Below are 27,400 nucleotides of genomic sequence, written 5' to 3' on the forward strand. Positions count from 1 at the left end.
GGTTGTTAGGGGATAAGCTTGATGCCATGAGTCATTTCTGCAGCAGTTCCCTCTACAATTTGAGAGGCACATAAATTCAAGAGTAAAGGTGATCTGCTATAAAAGGAAGTGGTAATTGATACACACCTACCATTATTGCTTTAATGCAATTCAACTGCGAACGTGTACATATCTTTCATTATAGGGCAATTTAAATTTATATATTTTAATCATGTCTGATAGAGATGAAACAGGTGAATTGCTATCGACTTTTTCTTTTTTTCCCCAAGAAACTCTTTGGAAATAAGTAACAGGTAGATAGAATGAGCTGTGTCAGACCAGGACAGTTGGCTGTTTTCAGTTCTCCTAAATTTATCACCATGACTGAAAATAAGATTCTACAAAGGAGTCTTCCCCTAATCTCTGTGTATGCAGAAGATGAGTGATATTTTCATGTTACTATTTTTCATGTTTCTTATGATTGACTGATGAAAATTTCATTTGCTGTTAGTTTTTCTCCAGTTCCTATCAGTTTGAAATAGATGTTGAAAGATGCCCCTAGGTATATCATAATTGTTTCCCATCAACTTTTTTTGCCTTCGGGTTTCTGTGCATGCCCTTATTAAATAAATGTTTGTAAAAGTAACCTTACTATTCTGATTTTCCACTGTGACTTTACTAGATAGATTGTTCACCATTTATTATTATCTAGCAGACATGCCTCAAGACTTTGATTTGAATCCGATGAGGCTTGCTCAGGGGAAAAAATAAATGAACCTACTACTAACAGAAGCTTTAAAGGGATTTGGCTTTACTTGGTGCATGATTTCTTCTTTGTGTGCTTCAAAAGGAAGAAATGACCTGTTCTGGGGGGAATTACAGCTAGATTTTAATTTTCACCTCTTCCCAGAGTGCTTGGAAATTCACACATCCTCACCCAAGTTTTCTTAGCTATATTTTAAAGGCTTGACATTAAAAATTCTTTGCTTGCATTTTCTATTCTGCTTCTATTGTCTGACCTAAATGACACAGAACAATATCTTAAGTGGCTGTACTCTGAGATTCATTTCAAAATGGACTACGTTTAGCATCCAGTCCAGTGACATTTCAGAACTTCTTTCATATTGATCTCCAATTGTGGATCATGCAGAAACAGTACAACTGGGTTCATTCCAGCCAGTTCTGGGAAATGTGGCTCCTAAGCATAAGTGGTCAACAAAAATACCTGTTTACAGTAAATGTGTATTTTGTGAACAGTTCATAAACACTTTCAAAGTAGGCAGAAAAACATTCTTATGAAAAAACATCTGTCCATCCAAGAGAATTCCCCCCACTCTTCTATAATTCCCACTGGAGTCTGTTCTGAGAACTAGATTAATTTATTTCTTGATTGTCAGACACTCACAGTAAAATTGTGAGTCAGACTAAATTCCAGATTTCAAGAGTTCAGAAGTACTCTGCGCTCAAAACAAAGAAGTAGGTTGTTAGCTCTTTGTCATGCAGTTTACTGCACTCAGTCATTACTGTGCTTGTTGAAAACATAAGTAACAATTCCCTCCCTCTATCCCTCCCTCCCTCCCTTCCTTCCTTCCTTCCTTCCTTTTCTCCTTTCTTTCTTTCTGAGTGAGCAGTGGGGGGAGGGGCAGAGGGAGAGAGAATCTTAAGCAGACTCCACACCCTATGCAGAGTCCCACACAGGGCTTGATTTCAGGACCCTAAGATCATGCTTAACTCACTGAGCCAGCCAGGTGCCTCAGGACATCAATTTGTTTGACAGATGATTCTACAATGAGGCTGTGTAGCCCATTGTGAACCTTGCGGTGGGGGGGGGGGATGTTTTTCTATGATGTGTGTTGAACATTTTTAATGGTCTCATGCATTTAGAATTTGTTTGAACATTTTCTGTATTCTCCTAATAGAAACAAATTTTGGGCTAATAGCTATGACTACCTCTGGGACTTCTTCCTACTATGCTATGGCACTCAAAGGGCACCAGTGGAATGGAACATACATTAACATAATTATATTCATTCTTCCATGCAACAAATTATGTTAAGTTTATACTATATGTGGGTACTGTAGGAAATATTGGAGGGAATAGAGGTAGACCAGACGATTTATTCTTCAGGGATTTCTTGATGAAAGAGAAGCCAACAAGTGAGTCAACAGTCACTAAGCAGAGTGAAGAATGTTTTGGCAGAACTATCACTTGCTATGCGGGGGCACAGCAAGGGAACTGACTCAGCCTGCCCCTGGGATCACAAAAAGTACAGCTAACATTTAGCTCTGAAAGACAAAAGAGGAGTTGCAGGGGTTGTTGGGGAGAATAAGGCCTGGGATAATGTAAACTAGAACATCAAGTATGTGGTGAAAGAGACTAACAATAGACAGGAGTGGGAGTTACGAGAGATGAACTGAAGAGGGTAACAGGAGCCATGTCATGGAAGGGCACGGATATGATGTGAAGACGAGGTACTATGCTGAGAGCTCGTGAAAGACCCTACGGGTTGTTTTTTCCTCCCTTCTCCTCTTCCTTTCTCCATTCTCCCCACACTGCCCCCCACCCCCAAACTCTCTCTCTCTCTAAATCTTTATTAGGTATAATAAAGGCCACATATTTTTAAAAAAAACTTTTAAAAAAATTTTTTATTTATTTATTTATGATAGTCACACAGAGAGAGAGAGAGAGAGAGAGAGAGAGAGAGAGAAGCAGAGCCACAGGCAGAGGGAGAAGCAGGCTCCATGCACCTGGAGCCCAATGTGGGATTCGATCCCGGGTCTCCAGGATTGCGCCCCGGGCCAAAGGCAGGCACTAAACTGCTGCGCCACCCAGGGATCTCAAGGCCACATATTTTTAAAAGGTAAAAATTAATATATTTTTCACAGACCTCTATACCCATGAAAGCATCATCACAATCAACATAATGAATATATCCATCATCCCAAAGGTCTCCCCCTGTTCCTTTGTAATGGATTTCTTCACCATAGGTTAGTTTGCATTTTTTTAGAAAACTATATAAAAGAATGGCAAAGTAAGTACTGGAAAAAAATCTGGCTTTTCATTCAGCTTAAGTATTTTGATATTCACTGATATTGTCCAATACTCGATTGTATGAATATACCAAATTTGCTTATCCACATACCTGTTGGAAGACATTTAGGTTGTTTTGGTTTATAAAGCTATTAAGAACATTCCCACAAAAGTGTGTGTGGAAATATGGTTTCACTTTTCTTGGCAAATATCTAGGAAGGAAGTAGATGGACAGTATAACAGGTGTTTAGTGTTTAAGAGAATGTCAATCTTTTTTTTTTTTTTCAAAGTATTTCGTGTTTTCTCCTGCAGTGTATGAGAATTCCAGTTGCTTTCTATCCCTACCAACACTTACTATAGTCATGTTTTAAATTTTAATTATTTTAGTGGATCTGTAGTGGTATAGCATTTTGGTTTTAATCTGCATTCTTCTAATGATGAATGATGTTGAACATCTTTTTCTTTGCCTATTTGCCATTGACATATCATCTTTGGTGAAAATTTCTATTCAGATAGTATGCTCATTTGCTTTTCTTTTTGTTATTTAGAGGGTTCTTTGTATATTCTGGATACAAGTACTGGATACAACAGAAATGTGAATTGCAAATATTTTCTCCCATTTTGTGGCTTCTTTTATTTTCCCAGTAATATATTTTATTTATTTTATTTTATTTTAAAGATTTTATTTATTCATGAGAGACACAGGCAGAGAGAGGCAGAGACACAGGGAGAGGGAGAAGCAGTCTCCCTGTGGGGAGCCCAATGTGGGACTCCATCCCGGGACCCCAGGATCATGCCCTGGGCCAAAGGCAGGCACTAAACTGCTGAGCCACCCAGGCATCCCCACCAATAATGTATTTTAAAGAGTAGAATTTCTTAATTTTGAGTTTATCAAAATTTTATTTTGTGGATTATAATTTTGGTATTATACCTGTGAAGTCATTGTCTAAGCCAAGGTCACAAAAATATTCTGTTTCTTTAGGAAATTTTGGACTCTTAAATTTAATATTAAGATAATAAAATTTGAATTTATTTTTATGTTATCAAGTGTATTATTGTTATGCTCTTTGTCAAGTGTAGGGAGGTCCCTTCTTTTTCTGGTTGCCTAAGAGTTGAGGTTTTTTTTTTTTTTTAAATAAGGAATAGATACTAGATTTTGTCAGATGTTTTGTTCTGCATCTATTGAGATAGTCCTATGTATTTTTCTTCTTTTAGTTTGTTGATGTAGTGAAATACATCAATTTTCAAATGTGCTTTTTTTAATATTTTATTTATTTATTCATGAAAGACACAGAAAGGCAGAGGGAGAGGCAGGCTCCCTGCAGGAAGTCTGATGCAGGACTCAATCCCAGTACTCCAGGATCACGTCCTGAGCCAAAGGCAGATGCCCACTGGGCCACCCAGGTGTCGGCAATTTTCAAATGTTAAACTACCCCGGTAATTCCCCAATGAACCCAAATTGGTCATGATGTATTAGACTTTTTGTATGTTGTTGAATTTGATTTGCTAAAATAATAAATTTTCCATGTATATTCATGAGAAATTTTGGTTTGTAATTCTCTTGTAACATCTTTGTCTAGGTTTGATATCAGGGTCAACTTGTTCTCCTAGGATAAATTTGAAAATAGTCTCTCTTCAATTCTTTGTATAGATTTGGTAATCCTTCTTCCTTAAAACTTGGTAGACGTCCCATCTGAAGCCATCTGGACTGGATTTTTCCTTGTGAGAAAATTTTAAACTGAAAATTCAATTTCTCTAATACTTAGGGGCTACTCAGATTATTTCCTTCTTCTTGAGTAAGTTTTAGCAGTTTGTGTCTTTCAAGGAATTTCACCCAAATTACTGATTTGGGGGGCATACATCTGTTTAAAATATTTCTTTATCTTTTTTTTTTTTAATCATTTTTTTCATTTATTTATGATAGTCACACAGAGAGAGAGAGAGGCAGAGACACAGGCAGAGGGAGAAGCAGGCTCCATGCACCGGGAGCCCGATGTGGGATTCGATCCCGGGTCTCCAGGATCGCGCCCTGGGCCAAAGACAGGCGCTAAACCGCTGCGCCACCCAGGGATCCCCAAAATATTTCTTTATCTTTATAATATCTGCAGAATCTGTAGTGATGTCACCTCTCTAATTTGTGATAATGTATTTACTTTCTTTTTCCTCATTATTCTGGTTAAAGATTTACATATTTTATTGATTTCAAAGAATTTGTTGATATCTGCTATTATTTCCTTTGTTCTGTTCCATAGCTAGTTAATTTAGTCTTTTTCTAGTTTCTTAAGTTGATGCTGAGGTTACTGATTCAAAATGTTGGCATTTAATGCTACAAATCTCCCTACTTTTTTAGCTGCATCTCATAAATATTGTTATGTTACAATTTAATTTTAATTGAATTGAAAAAAGTTTAAAATTAATTTCTCCTCTTTTAATTTCTCCTTTGGCCTCTGAGTTATTTTGAATCTGTTGTTAGGTTTCCAATTTTTTCTTAAATGTTTTTCTGCTATTGCTTTCTAATTTAATTATGTTTTGGTCTGAAATAGATTCTGCTCAGTTTGAGTAATTTTAAGTTTATTAAGATTTATTTTATGCCCTGGAGTATTATGGTCTGTCTTAATAAGTGTTTTGTGTGCACCTGAAAAAGATGTGCATTTTACTTTTGTATGGTGAAAAAGTCTATAAGACAATTTTGTCAAGTTGGTTGGTAGTGCTCTTCCATTCTTATTTTATCCTTAGTGGTTTTTAATCTACTCTTTCCATCAATTAATTGAGAGAGGAGGATATTAAAATGTCAGACTATAATTATGGATTTGTCTATTTTTCTTTGTAGTTCTACTGGTTATACTTCATGTGTTTTTGAAGCTCTGCTGTTGCATGTTTAGATTTCTTAGGTCTTCTTGATGAATTGATTTATTTGTCCCTCTACAATAGCCTTCTCTATCCCTGGTTATATTCTTTGCTATAAAATCCATATGATGGGCCGCCTTGGTGGCTCAGCGGATGAACTTCTGCCTTTGGCTCACGGTGTGATCCTGGATCCCAAGTCCTGACATGGAGCCCCACATCTGGCTCCCTTCAGGGAGCCTGCTTCTCCCTCCGCCTGTATCTCAGTTTCTCTCTGTGTGTCTCATGAATAAATTAATAAAATCTTTTAAAAAATCCATCATCTGATACTATTTTAGTCACTCCAGCTTTCTTTTGATTTATGTTAGCTTGACCTATCTTTTCCCATTCTTTTACTTTTAAGTTAACTGTGCTTTTATTTTTAAAGTAGGTTTCTTATAGATAGCTTATGGGTGAATCTTGATATTTTCATCCAATCTGATGATCTCTACCATTTATTTAGGGCTTTGGATCATTTATATTTAATGTTACTACTGATGTGGTCAGGTTGAAATCTATCATTTGCTATTATCTATTTTTCCCATATGTCTTTGTTACCTTTTAATTGTTTTCTTCTTTCTTTTGGATTGAATATTTTGAGTTTGTTTCCATTTAATTTTCTTTGACTTGAAAGTTAAGACATGTTCTGTTTGTTTTACTTTTTTTGCATGTGGTTGTTTTAGGTTTTTTGCATACATTCTTAATATATCACAATCTAATTTCAGATAATATTATACCATTTGCATACAGGGTAAGAATTTTACAACAGTTTAGTCCCATTTCCTTCCTCCTGGTCTTTTTGCCATTGTTGCCATAAATTATGTCTCCAATGTTATAATGTCTCAATATTTGTTGTTACTTATCTTTATGGGTCATTTATATTTTAAAGAAAAACTATTATATTTGCCTGCATATCTTCCATTTCTGATACTCTTTATTTCTTCATGTGGATCCAGATTTCCATCTAGCATCATTTTCTTCCTGCTTGGAATGCTTCTCTCTCTCTCACTCTCTCTCTCTCTCTCCCTCCTCTCTCTCTCTCTCTCTCTCTCTAGTGCAAGTCGGCAGGTGATGAATTATACCAACTTCCATATATCTCAAAAAAAACTTTGTTTTCTCTTAATTTCTGAAATATATTTTCATCAGTTAATTCTAGATTGGTAGATTTTTTTTCTTCCTCTACTCTAGAGGTGTTATATGCTCTTCTGTTTAGTATTACTTCTGATGAGAAATCTGCCATCATTTTATCTTCACTTCTCTGTACACAATATTCTTCCCCTCCTTCTTCAACCTAGACTTTTTTTTTAGTTTTTTGATTTTTTACTGATTTTAAACCATTATTATTATCCTAATGTTATTGACTTTATGTTTCTTTTGCTTGGGGTTCACTAAGCCTGTTGAATTTATTTGCATTTTCTTCAAATTTGAAAGCATTTGGCCATTTTTAAAAATATTTTTTCTGCACCCACTCGTCATCCTTTGGAGACCACCATTATCATTACATGTGTCTTAGACTGCTTGATGTCACTCCATAGTTCAGATATCCTCTGCTCAGTTTTTAGAGAGGAATGGTTTAAATAACTTTTATAATATAGAAAAAAATGCAGTGTGAACCTGAATACAGTCTGTTACAGGTGGAACATGAGGTAATTAAATATTTTGCTAGCCATTTAAAAATAGAGTTTACAAGGACCAAATGGCATGATTGAAAACAAGTTATAACATTAAATTTTAAGAAGCAAAGTACTAAATCATTTATATTATATTTTACTAAGTGAAAAAGAAAAGCCTCCTATAAAATTCTGCTTTGGGACAAAAAGTGTTGCAGAAACACATAGCATTTGTACTTATTGTATAGTAAAATTATGAGTGATTATATTTTTTACCATTTTCCTGTATTTTCTGAATTTTATTTCATAAGCGTTTTTCATTGTAATAAAAATAAACTTTCCAAGATTTTTAGAACCTAGAATAAATAACACTAAACATTGACTGATATTAGTAAATAAGTATGAAAAAAGGGGTTTAGGATAACCATTTTTAATTTGGACTTAGATAGCTAATTATATAGCCACATGGAAGAAGATAGTTTATTTTGAAGCTGTTAAATATGAGAGCTGGGTAGAAATGTCTAGTACGGCATTGGTTTCAAGTTTCTGAAACTCAAAACTGAGCTCTTGGCTAAAAATACACATTTGGGAATCATTGATAGTAGTTGAAGCTGTAGATTTAAATAAGATTACCTAAATGTCGTAAAACTTAATATTTTATTATGATATTTTTAATTTAGCTCCTTAAATGGACACACTCTATATAAAAATCATAATTAAGCAAATGTCCTGTTTGTTGGCCTAATAATAAATTACAGAATAATTTACGTACTTATGATGTATGTTTGATTTTAATATCATTGGTTCTAACATTATAGTACTGTTGATTAATATTAATACTTCCCCAAATATAAAAAAATTTCCAAGTCTCGAAACTAACACTGCATGATGATAGTGCCTGATTAAACATTTTATCTATATTGAATCTTGAGATGCCACTCTACTCCAAGCTTTTTGAAATCAGTGCTTCTTGTTCATCTTGCATGCAGGCTGGTACATAGTAGAAACTCAATAAATCTCTGCTGCATGTGTGACAAAGACTGTATAGCAATGAAATGAAACTGGAGATTATATATATAGAGAAAATTGTATCCGCCTGGATGTTGTTTCTTGCCCTCTTTTTCTCTTTCCTTCCTCATTACATTCTCTTTAATCATTTCACATAGATAAAGACTGAAGGAGTAAAGTTTTTCCAACCTGTTATGTACATTTTCAGACATACAGTGAATTCAAAGAATACAGTGGCCACAACATTTAAGTGGATTCTTACTATTTTACTATTGTTCTAATATATTTGCTCTATCATATATTTATCCATCTATCCCTCTATTAATCATCAGTCCATCTTATTTCTTGATATGCTTAAGTTGAAGATAGTAGTTAAACTCATTTTAAGTCCTTCAGTGTATATTTTATAAATATATTAAAATGAATATCAATAAGTAAAAAATAAATAAGTTTAAATAAAAATGTTTTAGGAATTTAAACCTTTTAAACAATCTTTTAAGATAAAAATGACATACAGTAGAAAACACATAAGTAAATATTTGCTGATTTTTGGCGAGTGCATACAGAGTGTGACCCTAATTTCCATTATAATATCACTCTGGAAAGTTCTCTCATGCTCCTTTCCATTTTATTCCCCTATCACTATTTCAGAGGAAATCGATGTGTTATCACTACACGTCATTAACAAATCACTGATTTGTTATCACTACAGATTAGCTTTATTTGTTCTAGACCTTATAATAAAAAGGAACATAAACATAAAGAATCCCATAAAAAAATAGGGATTCTTTCACTCAGTATGTTTTGAATTTTAAAAAATTTTACATTACCAGTATTTTCTTCTTTTTTATTGTAGAGTATAATTTCATGAGTTAAATATTTCAGTTTGTTTATCCATTCTCCTATAGAATACTTCTGGCTGTTTCCAGTGCCAGACTCTTATGACTAAGCTGCTGTAAGCATTTCAGTGCAAGTTTCTTGGTGGGCATATATTTTAATTTCTCTTGGGTAAATACCTACTGGACCACAGGGCATATGTATGTTTACTTTTATTAAATAACCTCTAGACATCACTTTTCCAAAGTAGTTATACCTTTTACATTGCCACTAGAAATATATGAGAATTCCAGTTGATCTCACCCTTACCTGGTCTTATCAGACTTTTTCTTAATGGTTGTATAGTCTTACTTTGAATACCACTAGTATTTATTTGCATTTTCCCTTATGATTAATGATGTTGAGCACCTTTTCAGGTGCTTATTGGCTATTGATATAATCTTTAATGAAGTATATGTTCAAATATTTTGCCCACATTTTATGCAGTTTTTGTATTATTTAAGTTGTGGGAATTCAAAACTAGATAAATATTAGAAGGAAGGTCATTTTATAGACTGTATTTTTCACTGAAACTAGTTCCAGGGTCTTGCACATAAGGAGTGACAAAAATATTTGCTACTTTTAATTTGAAATACACACTCCTAAAAAAAATAAACGTAACCTGGAATTTGAAACTTTGAAAATACTTTATATACTGTGCCCACAATTTACTACACTCTGCTCTCCAACCAGTAAAGAACTTAACTGGCTTATTCTTTCATGATTTGATGGAATTTGTTTTGTTTTGTTTTTGCTTTTGTCAATTACTTTTATTGAAAGAGCATCAGGAAGAGAGAAGCAGCTTTTTGTGTCTTGCAGTGGACTATGCCTGGGGTTGTCATTTCAATGCGACTATGACAACCTTGGAAAGGAGAGATTTTTTTTTCAGCCTTCAGAGGACTGGTTGAGTTGTTAGAAATCACAGAGAAGCCTGGGAGTTATCTGTGATAAAGGCATAGCAAGACAAAAAAGATTTTGTTTTAAATGAGCTGTGCTAATCTTGACTGAATGTTCCGCAGTAATAGTCATAAGCGTTACAAGTTTCAGTGTTACAAGCAAGGCCCACTTGAAGGGAAGGGGTTTGATGCTAACAAACGTGTAAGGCATTGATGTTCATTCAATAGTAGACATTTTGTTCTTGTGTTTTGTTGTTGGTTTGTTTTAAATAGTGGCCAGTTTTTAAAAGAGGGTAGATTTGCTAGTTGGATGGCATTCTCTTTTGCCTTTCAGAAGCCTGAAGGACAAAGTATGACAATGGTGTTCAGTGATGCTAAGCCTCAGGTGCACACCATGAGAATTTGCACGTAGCCAGAGCACTGGTTCCTAGCTCTGCTCCCTAGTTGCTCTTTGATTTGGGGGAAGTTACTGAATTTTTCTGAACCTCAGTTTCTTGAAGATGGGCATGAGGATAGTGCTTATATTAGAACAATGTGTGGAAATTACTGAGATGATACGTGTGAAAAACCTGGCACACAAATTAACACTTTGTAAATGGCAGCTAGTATTATTTTTACTGTTTATAGTAGTAGAAGTAGTAGTAGCAGCAACAATGTCAGCACTCCAGCTTTAAGGGGGATGTCAACACCAAGCCTTTCCCGGCGATGTAGCCTTGGTGACAGACCATTTTTATCTTTTTCCTTAATTTTCACATAGTTAGAGATACACTGACTCATCTTGAAGCCTTTCTTCCTTCTCTAACATCCAAATCAGTTGCCATGGTCACGCTTCCTCCTTCATCACAATTTTAATTCCTAGACCAACTCTCTTTCTCCCTTTTGGAAAAATCAGCACTTAGAGAGTCACCACCTGTGGTCATTGACTTTTATTGTCAGCATTTTCCCACCCCTGATGATCATAAAACCTTGAGGGAACTGAAAACTTGTACCTTATCAGAAAGATGCAGAGGCTCCTGTCCTGATGCTCCCATCAGGTTTGCAATTAAACCTGGCTCTAGGGAAAAGGGATGTTTCACAGGAACCAGGGACATTCACCCTAGACAGGACTGTGGTTGTCTTGCACTTGTTTAAAGCAGAGACAAGAGAACTCAGAGCAAGTACTTTGGGTGACCAAGAGGTAGGGAGAAGCTACTGCTCTTTGAGGCCTCCTCTCTTCCAGGATTCTAGGCCTGGAATTGTGAGTTGTGATACTGTTGAGGCCACTTCTGGTGAACTGACCATATATATCTATGTCTTTCTTTAAATGCAAAGGAGTTAACCCTTTCTCCCATAGATCCTGCTTGGAGTTTGGCTCAACCTAAGGTCCAGCAGCCTAGATGTACCTGTTGGAGGGCAGCGTGATTTTGTCAGAGTCATGCAGCCTTCAGGTGTGTGTTCAGACAGCAGGAGAGGAAGGGAAGCATATGGGCTTCTGCTTTCCTACTCTTCCCCATGCTGGGGTCAGTATTGGGCTGTGCCAAAAAAAAGACGCCTTTCTGATTCCTCTTCATTTAAAGAGACTTTTTAATATAAAGTGAAAGTCTTGCAATAATCCAACTTGAGTTTATTGTGGCCAATAAAAGAAAAGGTTAATTTAACAAATTTCTTCCAATAAATAAAACTGCAAGTGCTAGTGAAATTGTGTTTTCTTTCTTTATGCCTTCGAAAAATGAAAATTTTCTTTTCAACATCTAATTATATTTTTGTAGGATTAGGAGCAGGAAATCTACTCTTTCATTTAGTGACCCAGAATTTGCTATTATAGAATAAGAATGACTAAAAGAAAGAGACATTAATGCCAAATGAAGAAGAAAAGAGTAAATTACATATTAATTTGGTTTTGAGTTTTCAATAGCTTTGTCTAAAGGATTTTTTTGAGCGAAAGATAAAATAATAATTCAGTCATTAATCTAGTTTCCCTCTCCACCCTGTTTGCCCTGCATGGTAATATAAGATCTACCAAAAGTGGTGAAGTTGCTACATTAAAATATATGATAGGGATCCCTGGGTGGCGCAGCAGTTTGGCTCCTGCCTTTGGCCCAGGGCGCGATCCTGGAGACCCGGGATCGAATCCCACATCAGGCTCCCGGTGCATGGAGCCTGCTTCTCCCTCTGCCTGTGTCTCTGCCTCTCTCTCTCTCTCTGTGTGACTATCATAAATAAATAAAAATTTAAAAATAAATAAATAAAATAAAATATATGATAAAGAATGATCCATCTGGAAACACCATATCTCAGAAAATAGTAATATTTTCAAAAATACTAATTAGGGGACACTTGGGTGGATCAGTGGTTGAGCGTCTGCTTTGGCCCAGGATCCGGGATCGAGTCCCACATCAGGTTCCTTGCAGGGAGCCTGCTTCTCCCTCTGCCTATGTCTCTCCGTCTCTTTGTCTCTCATGAATAAACAAATAAAATCTTTAAAAAAAATACTAATTAAGGAAATAATGTCCTTGGAATTACGATCAAAATTTTAGTTGGCCTCACTGAATACTTTCTGGCCTGTGGTAATAAGAGTATCAAGGAGAGTCCCTTCAATTATGAAAACAGAAATGCACTTTGATCTCAGGGAATGATCATATTCCATGAAAAGATTGCATTAATTACTTTCTTCCTGAAAGGGGTTGTAGAGGCTTCTGGTTATCATGAGTCTTTTACTCACAGGCACCTGGTGCCCAGGGTAAGAACACCTTTGAAGGCTGTAGGAGTGAGACTATAATATGGGGAGATAGCAGGAAGGGCTTGTGTCCAGCAGTAGTTGAAGCTCTGCTGAGCCTCTTTAGGTGGATTATCTTAAATCTTAAGGAAATCCAGCAGGTCTCGAGGATGTAAGGGAAAGAGTTGCAACCCCTTTTATTTCTTTTCTTCTACAGGTGGGGTTTTAATCAGTCCTATGATTTTGTTTTTCACTTTGGTGTTCAGAAAATAATTTCTAAATGTACAGTGAAACTTGTGATCACCACTGCTCTTTGTCTTGAGAATTAAGTGAATACTAACTCATAAGCAATATACCTTAAAAATAATTCTTGATACACACATAACACTTTGACCCATTTGTTCATTTTCATGCAACGAGTGGAGCTTTATTCTGACTTTGGAAGTTTATTATAGAACATATTTATATTTTTTATTTTTTTATAAAAACAAAAATAATCACTCATAATTTTACCAGCCAACACTAATGTCTGTAACTATTCAGTATATATTCCTACAGTCTTGGGATCCCTGGGTGGCACAGCGGTTTGGCGCCTGCCTTTGGCCCAGGGCGCGATCCTGGAGATCCGGGATCGAATCCCGTGTCGGGCTCCTGGTGCATGGAGCCTGTTTCTCCCTCTGCCTGTGTCTCTGCCTCTCTCTCTCTCTCTCTCTCTCTGTGACTATCATAAATAAAAAAAAAAATTTTTTTTTTATTCCTACAGTCTTTTAAGTTTTGTGCATATATAGCCATTTTATTCAGTAGCCCAAATGTAGTGGAGGAAGAACTTGAAATCTTTAATTTTTCTTCTATTACTGCCTATCTTGCAGACTAGGTTGCTGATTTCTTTAACAAAAACTTGTGTAGATTCCAAAACTGTCTGGTCACTTCCAGTTTTTAAAGCAAATAAACAAGAAGCAAGAACAAAAATAGACCACTGTCTTCTCTAGTTGAAAACTCCTGTCTCATATCCCACATAAAGCATTTTCCTGGCTTCAACTTTAGCCAAGTTTCAGATTTAGGGCATGAGAAAAGGGTACTCTTTGCATTCTTTCTACTCCCTCACCATAGTGTGAGGGATGTGTGGTCTGCTCAAATACCCCACCCTCTCATTCCTGCACCTGGGAATTAGCTTGGATGTGTCTCCCTCTGGGCCAGAAAGAGGGAGATAAAATGGACTAATTGCACTTAGGGGACAAACATTGCCTTACTTGTGGAGCCTGCATGACTCTTTCAACTCCAGTAGTTATTTAATTTCTGTTCCTTCTTCCTTACTCTTCCACGTACATAGAGTAAGAGTTGGGGCAGTTGGGGAGAGGAGCCAGTGAAGTCGCTGGAACAGTAGAGCTTGCTTAGTCATCTCTTAATAAAACTCCAAGGGAGGTTTTTGACACCTCTCATCGGTGTGTCTCTTTGGAAAGTAAAGTACTTGAAGCCGCTTCATCCACAGTTTTTGATCCTAGCAGGTAATTGTAGGATTACAGAAAAGTCCCCCTTAACATCCTGTTACATGTACACCGAGGAGATGAATGTAATGCGTTGAAACATGTTAACATACTTTTCTCTTTTGCCTTTTTTCATACATGCTCTTCTCCAGTAAGACTAAGGCATCCTTCTGTCTGGAAGTTGCATGTGTGTGTGTGTGTGTGTGTGTGTAGGGAGGTTGGGCTTTTAGACTTCAAAGTTATTTATGATATTACTTATAAATGTCATAAAAAAAGGCTATCAAATTTTATTCTAATTATTCACTATTACAAAAATATTGCTATGTTTAGGAGCACCTGGGTGGCTCAGTAGGTTAAGTGTATAACTCTTGATTTTGGCTCAGGTCACCATCTCAGGGTGGTGATTTTGAGCCCCACGGTAGGCTCTGTGCTGATTGTGGAATCTGCTTAAGATTCTCTCTCTCCCTCTCCCTTGGCCCCTCCCCCCGTTGATGCTCTCTCTCTCAAAAAAAAAAACTAAAAAATGCTATATTTAATGTTCTGAAAATACATTTATATACACATGAGCAAGTATGTCGTTAAGATATATTTTTAGACATAGAATTCCTCAGCCAAAAGTTACATGTATTTTCAATGTTGGTATATTTTAACAAATAACTATCATGAAGTCTATACCAATTTCCATTGCTCACGATTATGTATGAGAAAGGCCTGCTTTGTCACTCAGTCTTTTTGGCAATATTCAGTAAAGTTAGAAATGCTTATAGCCCCAAACTCGTGTTTAACTTCTTAGATCTATAACAGAAAAGTTATTTATGTTTACCAGAAGACATGCATTGAGATACTAATTTTTGAAATGTGAAATGTTTCTCAAATGAAAAATTGGAAATAAACCAAATATCCACCAATAGTAATGAATAAAAGGTGATACATTCAAACAATGGGATGCTGTATAAAAGTTGAGTACACTAGGATGTGAATAGATCTCAAAAAACATAGTAGGGATTAAAAACAAGTTCCAGAAAGTAATGTATTATGTATAACATATATGTATGTGTGTGTGTATGTATATTATATATATATATATAATATAGGTGTATATTATATATAATATATATATTATTAAATGGGAAAAAATTTTGATGCACATTCACCTAATTAATGATAGCAGAGAGTTTACCTTTAGGATAGGAATGGAAGGACCAGAGAGCCTTACAAACAGGAATTCTACTTTATTATACTATTTTCTTTTATTATTACATATTATTATCAACCTTTAACAAAATGGCACTAACATTTACCAATTCTTGGGACACCTGGGTGGCTCAGCAGTTGAGCATCTGCCTTTAGTCCAGGTCATGATCCCAGGTCCTGGGATCAAGTCCTGTATCGGGCTCCCTGTATGGAGCCTGCTTCTCGCTCTGCCTATGTCTCAGCCTCTCTCTCTGTGTCTCTCATGAATGAAAAACAAAATCTTTAAAAAAATTTACCAATTCTTTGTAAGACCTATATAAATCTGATTTCTTCTTGTAATTTTAAAAAGTTTTTTCAAAAAGAGAAGAAATCAAGGTCCCTTTGTTCTTAGCTTCTTAGAAGTACCTTAACCCAACAGCTTTCAGGGTTCCTGCCTATTTATTTTACAAATGTTACACATACAGTAGTGGAGTGTTTAAATCTGCTAAAGTCCCAAGACTAATATATTAATAATCAAGTCTCTTTAGTTTGCTCTATTTTCTTGGAATATTTTTCTTTTCCCAAGTAAAATTCAGTGAAACACTTTGAGATTGGTTGATCATTTTTCATTATTAATTAAATCCAAAGTTTTCATTTTCTTGCACTCTTTTATTTTTTTAAAGACTTTATTTATTCATGAGAGACAGAGAGAGAGAGGCAGAGACACAGGCAGAGGGAGAAGCAGGCTCCATGCAGGGAGCCCGACCTGGATTCCATCTGGTCTCAAGGATCAGGCCCTGAGCTGAAGGTGGCGCTAAACCACTGAGCCACCCGGGCTGCCCATTTTCTTGGACTCTTAAAGTAGCAATGAAAATTGCTTTTTCAAACAGTAGATAGTGAAATTCTCACTTTAATTGAGCTGAGTGAAGTTTTAATGGAAAAGTTTTAGATTCAACCAAACCAGCTTTAGACTGGAAACCAAAATATTATGAGAACTAGTGAAGTGAGTTTGGACTCTGGCATTTGTGTTGCGTGTGTGAAAAATTCTCTTTGAAGTTACAAAATATAATAACCTGCCAATTGCTTGTCCTATTGCATTGGACAAAACCACTTTATTTTATGTACATTGGTGGAGCTGCTGACTGAAATGTGTAGAAATAGATGAGACACTGAGAACCTAAGCTGATTTAAGAATGCTGAAGAGGGAGCCCACAGCACCAAAATGATAGCTCTTAGGTGGGCTCGTAACCTGCAGCTACAATAGTTTTTGAGCCCGCTGTGAGTATATTATTAAGTTATATTTGTGGATTACACAGGAAGAAATGCACGCTATTTGTTTTGTAAGGGAAAGAACATGAATTTTGGAGATAAACAGGTGGCCGAGACTAAACATTCCCTCCAACACACCCCCCTCAGCTCTGGCTAGATTACTATGCAAAATATGATCCAATTTGACACTTCTACCTGCAGAGCAGGAGAGTTCTTGTTCGCTGCAACTTCCTTAGCATTTGGTATATTCAGACTTTTTAATTTTGGCCGCCGTTGGTATTTATTTATTGTTTCATTTACATTTCCCTTATTGCTAATGAGGTGGAGCTGTTCTAAGTTTATTGGCCACTTGGCTTCCTCTTCTGTGAATTGTAGCTTCATAGACTTTCTTCATTGATTTGACCTTTTCTTATTGATTTGTAGTTCATTGATATTCTGAGTGAACATCTTTTGACTGTTATATATATTGCCAACTATTCTTGCAGTCTTTAATATGTCTTTTAATTTTGTTTATGGAGTTTCTTGTCAAGCAGAATTTTAAAATTTTGATATTGTCAAACTTATCAACCTATATCCTTCTTTGATTATGCTATTTGTGTCCAGTTTAAGAAATTCTTTACTATGTCAAGGTCATAAAAATAGTCTTTTGTAAGTTTCTTCTGAGGGTTTCAAAGGCTTCTTATTCTTTGGGTTTTGTTTTGTTTTCATTTAGTTCTCCAAAATATCTCGATCTCACTTCAAAGTAGTTTTAAGTAATGATCTAATTTTTTCCATATGGAAAGCCAATTTACTTGTGCCATTTACTAAATATCTAAACTTTCTCCATGATATTTTGTACCATTTCTATTTTATATACCATGTTTCTACATATTTTAGGATCTATATTGACATCTGTTATTTTGTTCTAAATATGTAATTTTTCATAGCTTTCATTATGATTTATTCTTCAACCTATATATTATTTAGCAGTATGACTTTTAGTTACACACATTTTTAAATAGCTCTTTTATTAGCTATATCTAATTTAATTGTTATGTGATGATAGATTATGATCTGTAAAATAGCTATTTTGGGGAATTTTTTGAGTCTTCCTTTGTGGACTAGTAAATGGTCAGCCTTTGAAAATGTTTATGTGCAGAATTTTAAATAAAAAAAAAAGAAAGGCAAAAAAATTGCGTCCTGGAAAATTAGTTGAATGCAGATTTCAAAGCATACCTAATAGATGCAGCATGGTAATGTGTGGTGTTCAAATCTTCTATACCCATACTAGCTTTATAAACACTCGATCTCAGTTTCTTAAAGATAATTTAAAATGTTCTGCTTGGATGGCAGATTACTGACTTACTCCTTGTAATTCTTGTAAGTTTTTGCCTTATATGTTTTCCATAGTGATGTTAGTTACGTAGAAGTCAGGATTTCTGTGTTTTCTTTATGTAGTTTTCATGATTATATATTGTGTGCTTATCTTCATTTTTTTCTGTTGTTTGTTTTCCTTTGCAAGTTTCCTGATGTGAAGTCAATTTTAAAATGTAGTTTCCCATTTCCCTCAGTCTGACCCCATGGGTTCCATCATTTCTGATCTAATTTCATAGTAACTTATTGGGTTTTGGTCTTGGTTAATTACTTCTATGTAGAATATTAGTTTCTTATGGTTGACTCTTTTTTCATTTATGGCCCTATGTGAATTGTAAACTTCTTTTTTTTAATTTAAATTCAATTAATTAACATATCGTATATTATTAGTTTCAGAGGTAGAGTTCAGTCATTCATCAATTTTTTAAAAGATTTTATTTATTAATGAGAGACACACACATAGAGGGAGAGACACAGGCAGAGGGAGAAGCAGGCTCCATGCAGGAAGCTTAATGTGGGACTTGATTCTGGGATCACGCCCTGAGCCAAAGGCAAACGCTCAACCGCTGAGCCACCCAGGCATCCCTCATCAGTCTTATATAATACCCAGTGCTCATTACATCACAGGCCCTCCTGAATGCCCATCACCCAATTACCCCATCCCTCTACCCTCCTCCCCACCAGCAGCCCTCAGTTTGTTTTCTATAATTGGGAATCTATTATAGTTTGTTGCCCTCTCTGATTTTGTCTTATTTTTTTCCTTCCTTCCCTTATGCTCCTCTGTTTTGTTTCTAAAATTCCACATATGCATGAAATCATATGATAATTATTCTCTGACTGACTTATTTCATTTAGCGTAATACCTTCTAGTTCCATTCACGCCATTGCAAATGATAAGTTCCACTGTATAGATGTATATGCCACATCTTCTTAATTCATCTTTTGATGTACATCTGGGCTCTTTCCATAGTTTGGCTGTTGTGGACTTTGGGGTGCGGGTGCCCTTTCAGATCACTACATGTATATCTTTAGGCTAAATACCGAGAAGTACATTGCTGGGTCGTGGGGTAGCTCTCTTTGAAATTTTTGAGGAACCTGCGTACTATTTTCCAGAGTGGCTGTACCAGCTTGCATTCTCCCTAACCACCCTTACCAATATCTGTTGTTTCCTGTGTTGTTCATTTTAGCCATTCTGACTCGCATTAGGTAGTATCTCATGGTGGTTTTGATTTGTATTTCCCTGATGCCAAGTGACATGGAGCATCTTTTCATGTGTCTGTTGGCCATTTTTATGTCATCTTTGGAATTGTAAGCTTTTTAGTATATTCTCAGAGTAGGTGGAATTTTTCAGGTCTCATATCCAGGTCTTCTTTGAAGCCATTTGTGTCTCTCAGTGTTATGCTGCTAGAGCAGCTCTAGCACCAGGAGACGTTTGGATGCATGTTGCATGCCTTCTTTTCCACAACCCTTCAATATTCGGGTTTATATTTGCTCTAATGGCTTGTAAACCATTTATCTGCAACCTCAGATCACCCCACTGTATGTGTCCTGTTATTTCTAGCTCCTGAATTTTCAAGGGGCTCTTTTCAGTTTTATGTTAGTTATGTATTTTCATTTTTTTCAATGTAATTTTACTACATTTCCTCTTTAATTTCTGCATGACTGTGTTTGTGTGTATGTGTATGTAAGAGAGGAGGAGATAATTCCAAGTAATTTAATTTTGCCAAATTAACCACATATACCCAAATACATGAGTATTTTTTGGTTTAAAAATTAAAAATAATTAAAAACAATGTCTTAGACATATGAGATGATAGATTTTTCTTTTTTGGACATATTTCTCTTATTTAACTATTAATGATTCTCCTAACCCTAAATAAAATCTAAAATAAGTATTTTGAGGGGTGCCTAGGTGGCTCAGTTGGTTGAGCAGCTAGCTCTTGGTTTAGGCTCAGGTCATGAACTCAGGGTCCTGGGATCAAACTCTGCATCTGGCTCGATAGTCAGCATGGAGTCAGCTTGAGTATTTTCTCTCTCTCTCCCTCTGCCCTTCCTCTCCTGTTCATGCTCACTCTCTCTCTCTCAAATAAAGAAGTCTTAAAAAAATAAAGAATTGGAAAAAAATAAATAAAATAAAAAATTGGGGTGCCTGGGTGGCTCAGTTGGTTAAGCATCTGCTTTTGGCTGGGTCATGATCCCTTGTTCATGATCCCTGCTCAGCTGGAGTCTACTTATCCCTCTCCCTTTGCCCCTCCCCCTCATGCTTGCTGATGCTCTCTTTCAAATAAATAAATAAAATCTTTAAAAATGAAAATAAGTATTTTGAGTAGTGGCATAATAGTACATGAAAGAGGAAAAATACTTATATCTACTATTTTTCTTTTTTTTATCTACTATTTTTCTATTGTTAGTTTCATTTATTGTTACTATATGCAATGCTGTAGTAAAAATATCTTCCACTTATTACATATTTGCATTTTTAACCTTTAAAGTAGATAGCCAAAAGTAGAATTTCTTAGTTGTGTATATTTTATTTTACTTCATTTTAACAGTTATATAGATTATCCTAATTTTTCCTATAAAATTTACGGCCCTGTCAACATTTGATATTGTCAGTTTCACCACATCCTTTCAGCATCATTGGGTATTACTGCAGCTTGTTTTTTAACTGAAGTTTAGGTGACATGCAATACTACATCCATTTCAGGAGTATAACATAGTGATTCATTAATTATATACATTATAAAATATTCACCATGATAAGTCTAGTTACCATCTGTCACCATACAAAGTTATTACAGTATAATTAGCTATAATCCCTATGCTTTACTTTTCATCCCTGCGACTTAGTTATTTTACAACTAAAAATTTGTACCTCTTAATCCCTTTCACTTATTTCTCCCCCTTCTCCCACCCCCCGTCCCTCTGGTAACCACAATTTGTTCTCTGTATTTATAAGTCTAGCTCTGTTTTAGTTTATTTGTTTTGTTATTTAGGTTACATATTTGGTGAAATCATATGGTATTTGTCTTTCTCTGTCATATTTCACTTAGAATAATGCCTTCCAAATCCATTTGTTTTGTCATGAATGACAAAAGTTCATTCTTTCTCATGGCTGAGTAATGTTCCTGTGTGTGTGTGTATGTGTGTGTGTGTGTGTGTGTGTATTCATATATTCTTTACTCATCTTTTGATAGATACTTAGGTTCCTTCCATATCTTGGCTATTTTAAATAATGCTGCAATGAACATAGGGGTGCATATATTTTTTCAAATAGTGTTTTCTATTATTTATCTTCCTTGAGTAAACACCAAGGAGTGGAATCGCTGGAATTTATGGTATTTCTATTTTAACATTTTTGAGGAAACTCCATACTGTTTTCCAAGTGGCTGCACCAATATACATTCCCATCAACAATACACAAGTGTTCCTTTTCTCTACATCCTTGCCAACATTTATTATTTCTTATCTTGTTAATACTAGCCACTCTGACAGCTATAAGGTGACACCTCATTGTGATTTTGATTTACATGTCCCTGATGATGGGAGATGTTGGGCATCTTTTCATATACCTGTTGACCATATGTATGTCTTCCTTAGAAACTGTTCAGATTCTCTGCCCATTTTTATTTATTCTTTAGATGTCTTTATTAGAGAGCACTAGCAGGAGGTACAGAGAAAGAGGAAGAGAGAATGTTAAGCAGACCCTGTCCTGAGGGTGGGGATTGATATCACAACCCTGAAATCATGACCTGAATAAAAACTGAATCCAATGGACTGCTCTGGCCATTTTCAAATCAGATTGATTTTTTTTTTTTTTTTTTTTTTTTTTGCTCCTGAGTGGATGAGTTCTTGATATATTTTGGATATTAACCCTTTATTAAACACATCATTTGCAAATTTACTGCCTCTGTTTCTTGAGGAGTTTTATGGTTTCACATCTTACATTTAGGTCTTTAATCCATTTTGAGTTTAGTTTTGTATATTGTTTGGGAAAGTGGTCCATTTTCATTCTTTTGCAGGTAGCTGTCCAGTTTTCTTAATGCCATTTGTTGAAGAAACTGTATTTTCCTTATTGTATATTCTTACTCCTTTGTCCTAGATTAATGTCCTAGACCATATAAATGTTGGTTTATTTCTGGGCCCTGTATTTTAATCTATACGTGTCTATTTTTGTTCTAGTTCCATACTATCTAGATTACTGTAGCTATCTAGATTACTGTAGCTTTGCAGTATAGCTTGAAATCTTGTGATACTTCCAGTTTTGTTCTTTCTCAAGACTATTTTGTCTGCTCAGGGTGTTTGGTGGTTCCATGTTAATTTTATGATTATTTTTTTTTCTAGTTTGTTGGAAAATAATAGTAGTATTTTAAAAGGAATATATTGCACTCAATCTGTAGATTACTTTGGCTATGATGGACATTTTAACGATGTTAATTTTTCTAATCCATAAGCATGGTATACCCATTCATTTATTTGTGTTATTTTCAAATTCTTACATCGGTGTCTTATCAGAATTCAGAATTTTACTTCTTGATTAAATTTATTCTTAGGTATTTTATTCGTTTTGGTGCAATTATAGATGGTTTTCTTTATTTGTCTTCCTACTAGTTAATATGTATAGAAATGCAACAGATTTCTGTAATTGGTTTTGTATCTTAACTACTGAATTCATTTATTCTATTTTAATGTTATTCTATTTTCTGAATTCATTTATTCTAAGAGTTTTTTCCTCAAGTTTTTAGAGTTTCTGTATATAGTATCATGTCATCTATGAATAGTGAAAGTTTTACTTCTTCCTTACCAATTTGGATGCCTTTTATTTATTTTTCTTGTCCGATTGCAATGGCTGGGACTTCCAGTATTATGTTGAATACAAGTGGCAAGAGTGGACATCCTTATTTTGTCCCGGATCTTAAAGGAAAACCTTTCAGCTCTTCATCGTTGAGTGTGACATTAGTTGTGAGTTTTTCATAGATCATCTTTATTATGTTATGTTCCCTCTAAATTCATTATTTTAAGAACTTTTATTATGAAGGGATGTTGAACTTTGTCAAATACTTTTTTCTTCCTCTATTGAGGTGATCATATATTTTTTATGTCTCTTTTTGTGAATTTGATACTTCACATTGATTGATTTGTGGATATTGATCCCTGGAATAAATCTTACTTGACAGTGGTGAATGATTCTTTTAATGTATTGTCAGATTTGGTTTGTTAATATTTGGATAAGGATTTTTGCATCTATGATTTTCAGGGTTATTGATCTGATCTGTAATTTTGTTCTTGTTCCTTTGGGTTCGGTATCAGGGTAATGCTGGCCTTATAGAATAAGTTTTAAAACATCCTTTCTTCTATTTTTGGAATAGTTTGAGAAGTGTAGGTATTAACTCATCTTTAAGTATCTGATAGAATTCAACTATGAAGCCATCTGGTCTTGGAGTTTTTATCATTTCAATTTTATTACTAGTATCAGTCTGCTGAGATTTTCTGTTTTCGTGATTCAGTCCTGGAATCTTGTGTGTTTCTTAGAATTATCCCATTTATTCTAGGTTGTCCAATTTTTTGATGCATAAGTTTTTGTGGTAGTCTCTTAAACCCTTTTTTTCTGTGTTACAGTTTGTACCTTCTCTTTCATTTCTGATTTTTGAGTTTCTTTTTCTTGACAGATTTTCTTGCAGTTTTTAATTTTTGTGAATTTTATACATGGGATATATAGTTCAATTAGCATTTCTCTGGCTACACATGGAATTGGGTATCATGTCAGAAAGTATTTTTTTTCCTATGGTTGCTCTGTATTCTTCCCTTTTGATCATTTTCTTTTTATAGATTAGTCACTGTAGATAATATTGAGGATGTTCATATGGCCAAACAAACTTTTGTGATTAAATATGGATTTTGTGTGTAAGAAATTGTTTCCAATACTGTTTATTCAGATAAAACTTTTTTTATAATTTGATGCTTTTGAATATAACTTTTCAACTTCATATATATATATATATATTGTTAAGGGTATTTTTTTGGTCATGAAGCTGATTATGTTGGCATAATTTATTTTTTTACAAATGGGAAAGCTGATTTTGACCAGCAGTACTTTGGTGCTATCAAAGTAAATTATTTTTTATCTGAATAGAGTTAAACTTTCATCCTTTTTACCCCTCCCTCACCCATATATTTTTTATCATAGAAGTCTGGAGTTACTTATTGTTTTCTTATTTAGGCTCTGGCCCAAATATTCAGGTCAATAAGAGTCCTCTAAATTAGATTCTTCACTCCACTAAGAGTAGAGGTTCTTAAACTAACATACAGCATATTTATCCAAATACTTATTAAAACACAAATTGCTGGACTACATACCCATAGTCTGCAATCTAGCAGATTTAGCATAGGGTCAAATAATTTCCATGTCTAATAAGTTCTCTAATGTTGGTGAAGCTGCTGTCCCAGGTACCATACTTTGAGAACTATTAGCTTAGGAAAATGGCCTTTAACTCCAGAGTCATCAAGAGAATTAAAAAATTTGAAAGTTGAAGTCCTACCCCAGATCAATTATATTAGCTTCTAATTTAGAAAATGTTTCGTTGGCTCTATCCTGAGGACAAAATCCACAGTCAGCTCTTTTTATATGTGGAGATGGGGAGGGGCCTGATTATCTCAGCTTTTTGGAAGAAAGTTTTGTAATTAGTTATTCTGGACATCATTGTATTATACATCCCATTCTTCATAGTTATTGCTTCTACATGCAGAGTTTCTTAGCAGCTTCATTTGGAGGAACAGCTCACAAGTTGTCAGTTCACTGCTGTTTCTGTTTTAGAATGTGGACTGCTTTGCTCTGGTTTCAGAATTTATCTGGTATTTTTTTGTCTCTTTAGTATTTATGTTTGAGACTTGGGGAAAAATAATAAAAATAACAAATAATTATAGCTGCATGAGTAGGTAGGTTATTATTAACTCTTTACAGATAAGTAAATTGATTCTCCAAGGAAGCAAGCACTATGGTTAGGATTTCATAGTCAGTATGATTATGAGTCCCAGTTACTTACAGATAGTGTAGCTCCAGGTGAGTATACTGAATTGTCCTAGACCGTGTTGGCTCATAACCTCCTCAGGAGCTTCCCAGATGTAATCTGAAACTGACCCCCAAACATGGAGGGTGGGGAAAGACCAAAAGAAAAAGCCAAATCTACTCTTAGTTGGTAGGTGATAGTTTTAATAAACAAATTAGGTGGCAGCAAGATGAGTGTGTCCTCATACCCATTTGCCAAATCTTAAAGATTTATGTAGAGGCCTTAACTGAGGTATACTCTACAGTTATTCTCAACACCTTGTCACTATCCCAGGGCTATGTCCTTAGAGCAGCCTCTGGGAGTGGGAAAGGCAAGTGGAACCCATATTCCAAGGATAGGAGAACAGGTGAGGAGCCTCCAAGCACACAGTCCAACAGCTTACAGGTCAGTCAGTGGTTATATCTTCTTTAAAAATTCTCCCAAGGTACACTGGGTGGCTCAGTTAGTTAAGCATCCGACTCTTGATTTCAGCTCAGGTCATGATCTCAGGGTCATGGGATCAAGCCCCACATCAGGCTCTGCACTCAGTGGGGAATCTACTTGAGATTCTCTCTCTCTCTCTCTCTCTCTCTCTCTCTCTCTCTCTCTCTCCCCTTATTCCCCTTCTTCTCTCTCTCTCTCTCTCTCTCTCTCTCTCAAATAATACATTTTAAAAATCCCACCTTCCCCAACAAGATGAACTGTCAGAATGATTTATTTCTTACTCTTGTGTGAACCTACTTACTAGGTAGCAGGCAGTAGGCTGGAGAACCACCTCCTTGACTCTAAGCAGAGAGGTCCACATTGTTGAAGTCACTGAATGGGGCAAGAAAAGAAATAAGTGTTCTCAACATGTATACAAATGGATCCAAGAGACAGAAAAGCTGTCTTGTATCTTATAGAAATTTTTTGGCATTTCTGTTCTGCTGATAATACCCTCCTTAGATTCTTAGCACAATTATACAGTTACATTTCTTCCTATGTCTTTTCTATTGCTGTGCAGTGTGTTGAGACAGGATAAGGTTAATATTGTGCTCAGTTTATCAACTGAAAAGAAATATATCTGAATTTCTGCCTTAATTCTACAACAGTCTATGACCTTGAAATAAATACTTTATCTTGATTTTTTTTCTTATGAAAATGTAATAATTTGAAATTTAAAAAAATCATTTCTAATTCTAACATTATAAAATGGAATGATATAGCTCCAGGTATGACAAGTGAAATCTTTTAGCAACAATGAACTGTTCCCATAACATTATTTTCAAATTAGTTATGTGTCTCATTATACTGATTTGTTGTGATCATGCTATAATTTCTCAGCCCCCCAAAGAACAATCTGCTTACCTGGTTTTTATAAAAACATTAGAGAAAACAGAAATCACTCCCAAACCAAAACCAAAATGGACTGGGGGGGTGGGGAGGAGAGAGAGGCAATGAGAATATGAATCTCTGATCTTGAGGTGCTGTTAGTCAAACAAATGAGAAAAGAAATAATTCCAACTGACTGTATTTCAATTTTACTGGAATTTATTAATGCATATATAAAATGCTTTGTGGTGCATAGTTAGAATTACTATATCTATGTCATATATTGTCAGGGTGATTGCTATTACCAGAATACATTATATTATAAACCTCTCTTCTGTTTCCAGGGAGATGAACTGACAGTGGCATACAGATGTCTCCAATGGCAGGCAATGTTTCTTTTTGTTTAAAATACTTTACAAAAGAATCCCCAATCGAGAGAGCACTTCTAAGAATATTCACCTATGAATACATATATTTGCAGATGGGAACCTGACTAGAGACATAGAGATATGGATATATAGGGAGAAGGTGTTTATTTCATTAATGACTGAGTAGTTGAGGAACTTAGAGAACAGTCTCAAATATAACTGCTTTCATCTCTTTCCAAGATGCATGCATGCTCAAGTAATTATGTCATATACTTCTGATTTCTAAGGACAGCTATTTTTAAAATTCTGCATATATGTTTGCTGTAATTTGCAGAATAGGGAATACATTTTATACAGTGGCAAAACACTTTCCCTTGAAAGTTAGCTGCTCATTTTAAAAGCTTTTCCTTAAAATAAA

The sequence above is a fragment of the Vulpes lagopus genome, chromosome 13 (assembly GCF_018345385.1).
Source record: "Vulpes lagopus strain Blue_001 chromosome 13, ASM1834538v1, whole genome shotgun sequence".
Taxonomy (NCBI): Eukaryota; Metazoa; Chordata; class Mammalia; order Carnivora; family Canidae; genus Vulpes; species Vulpes lagopus.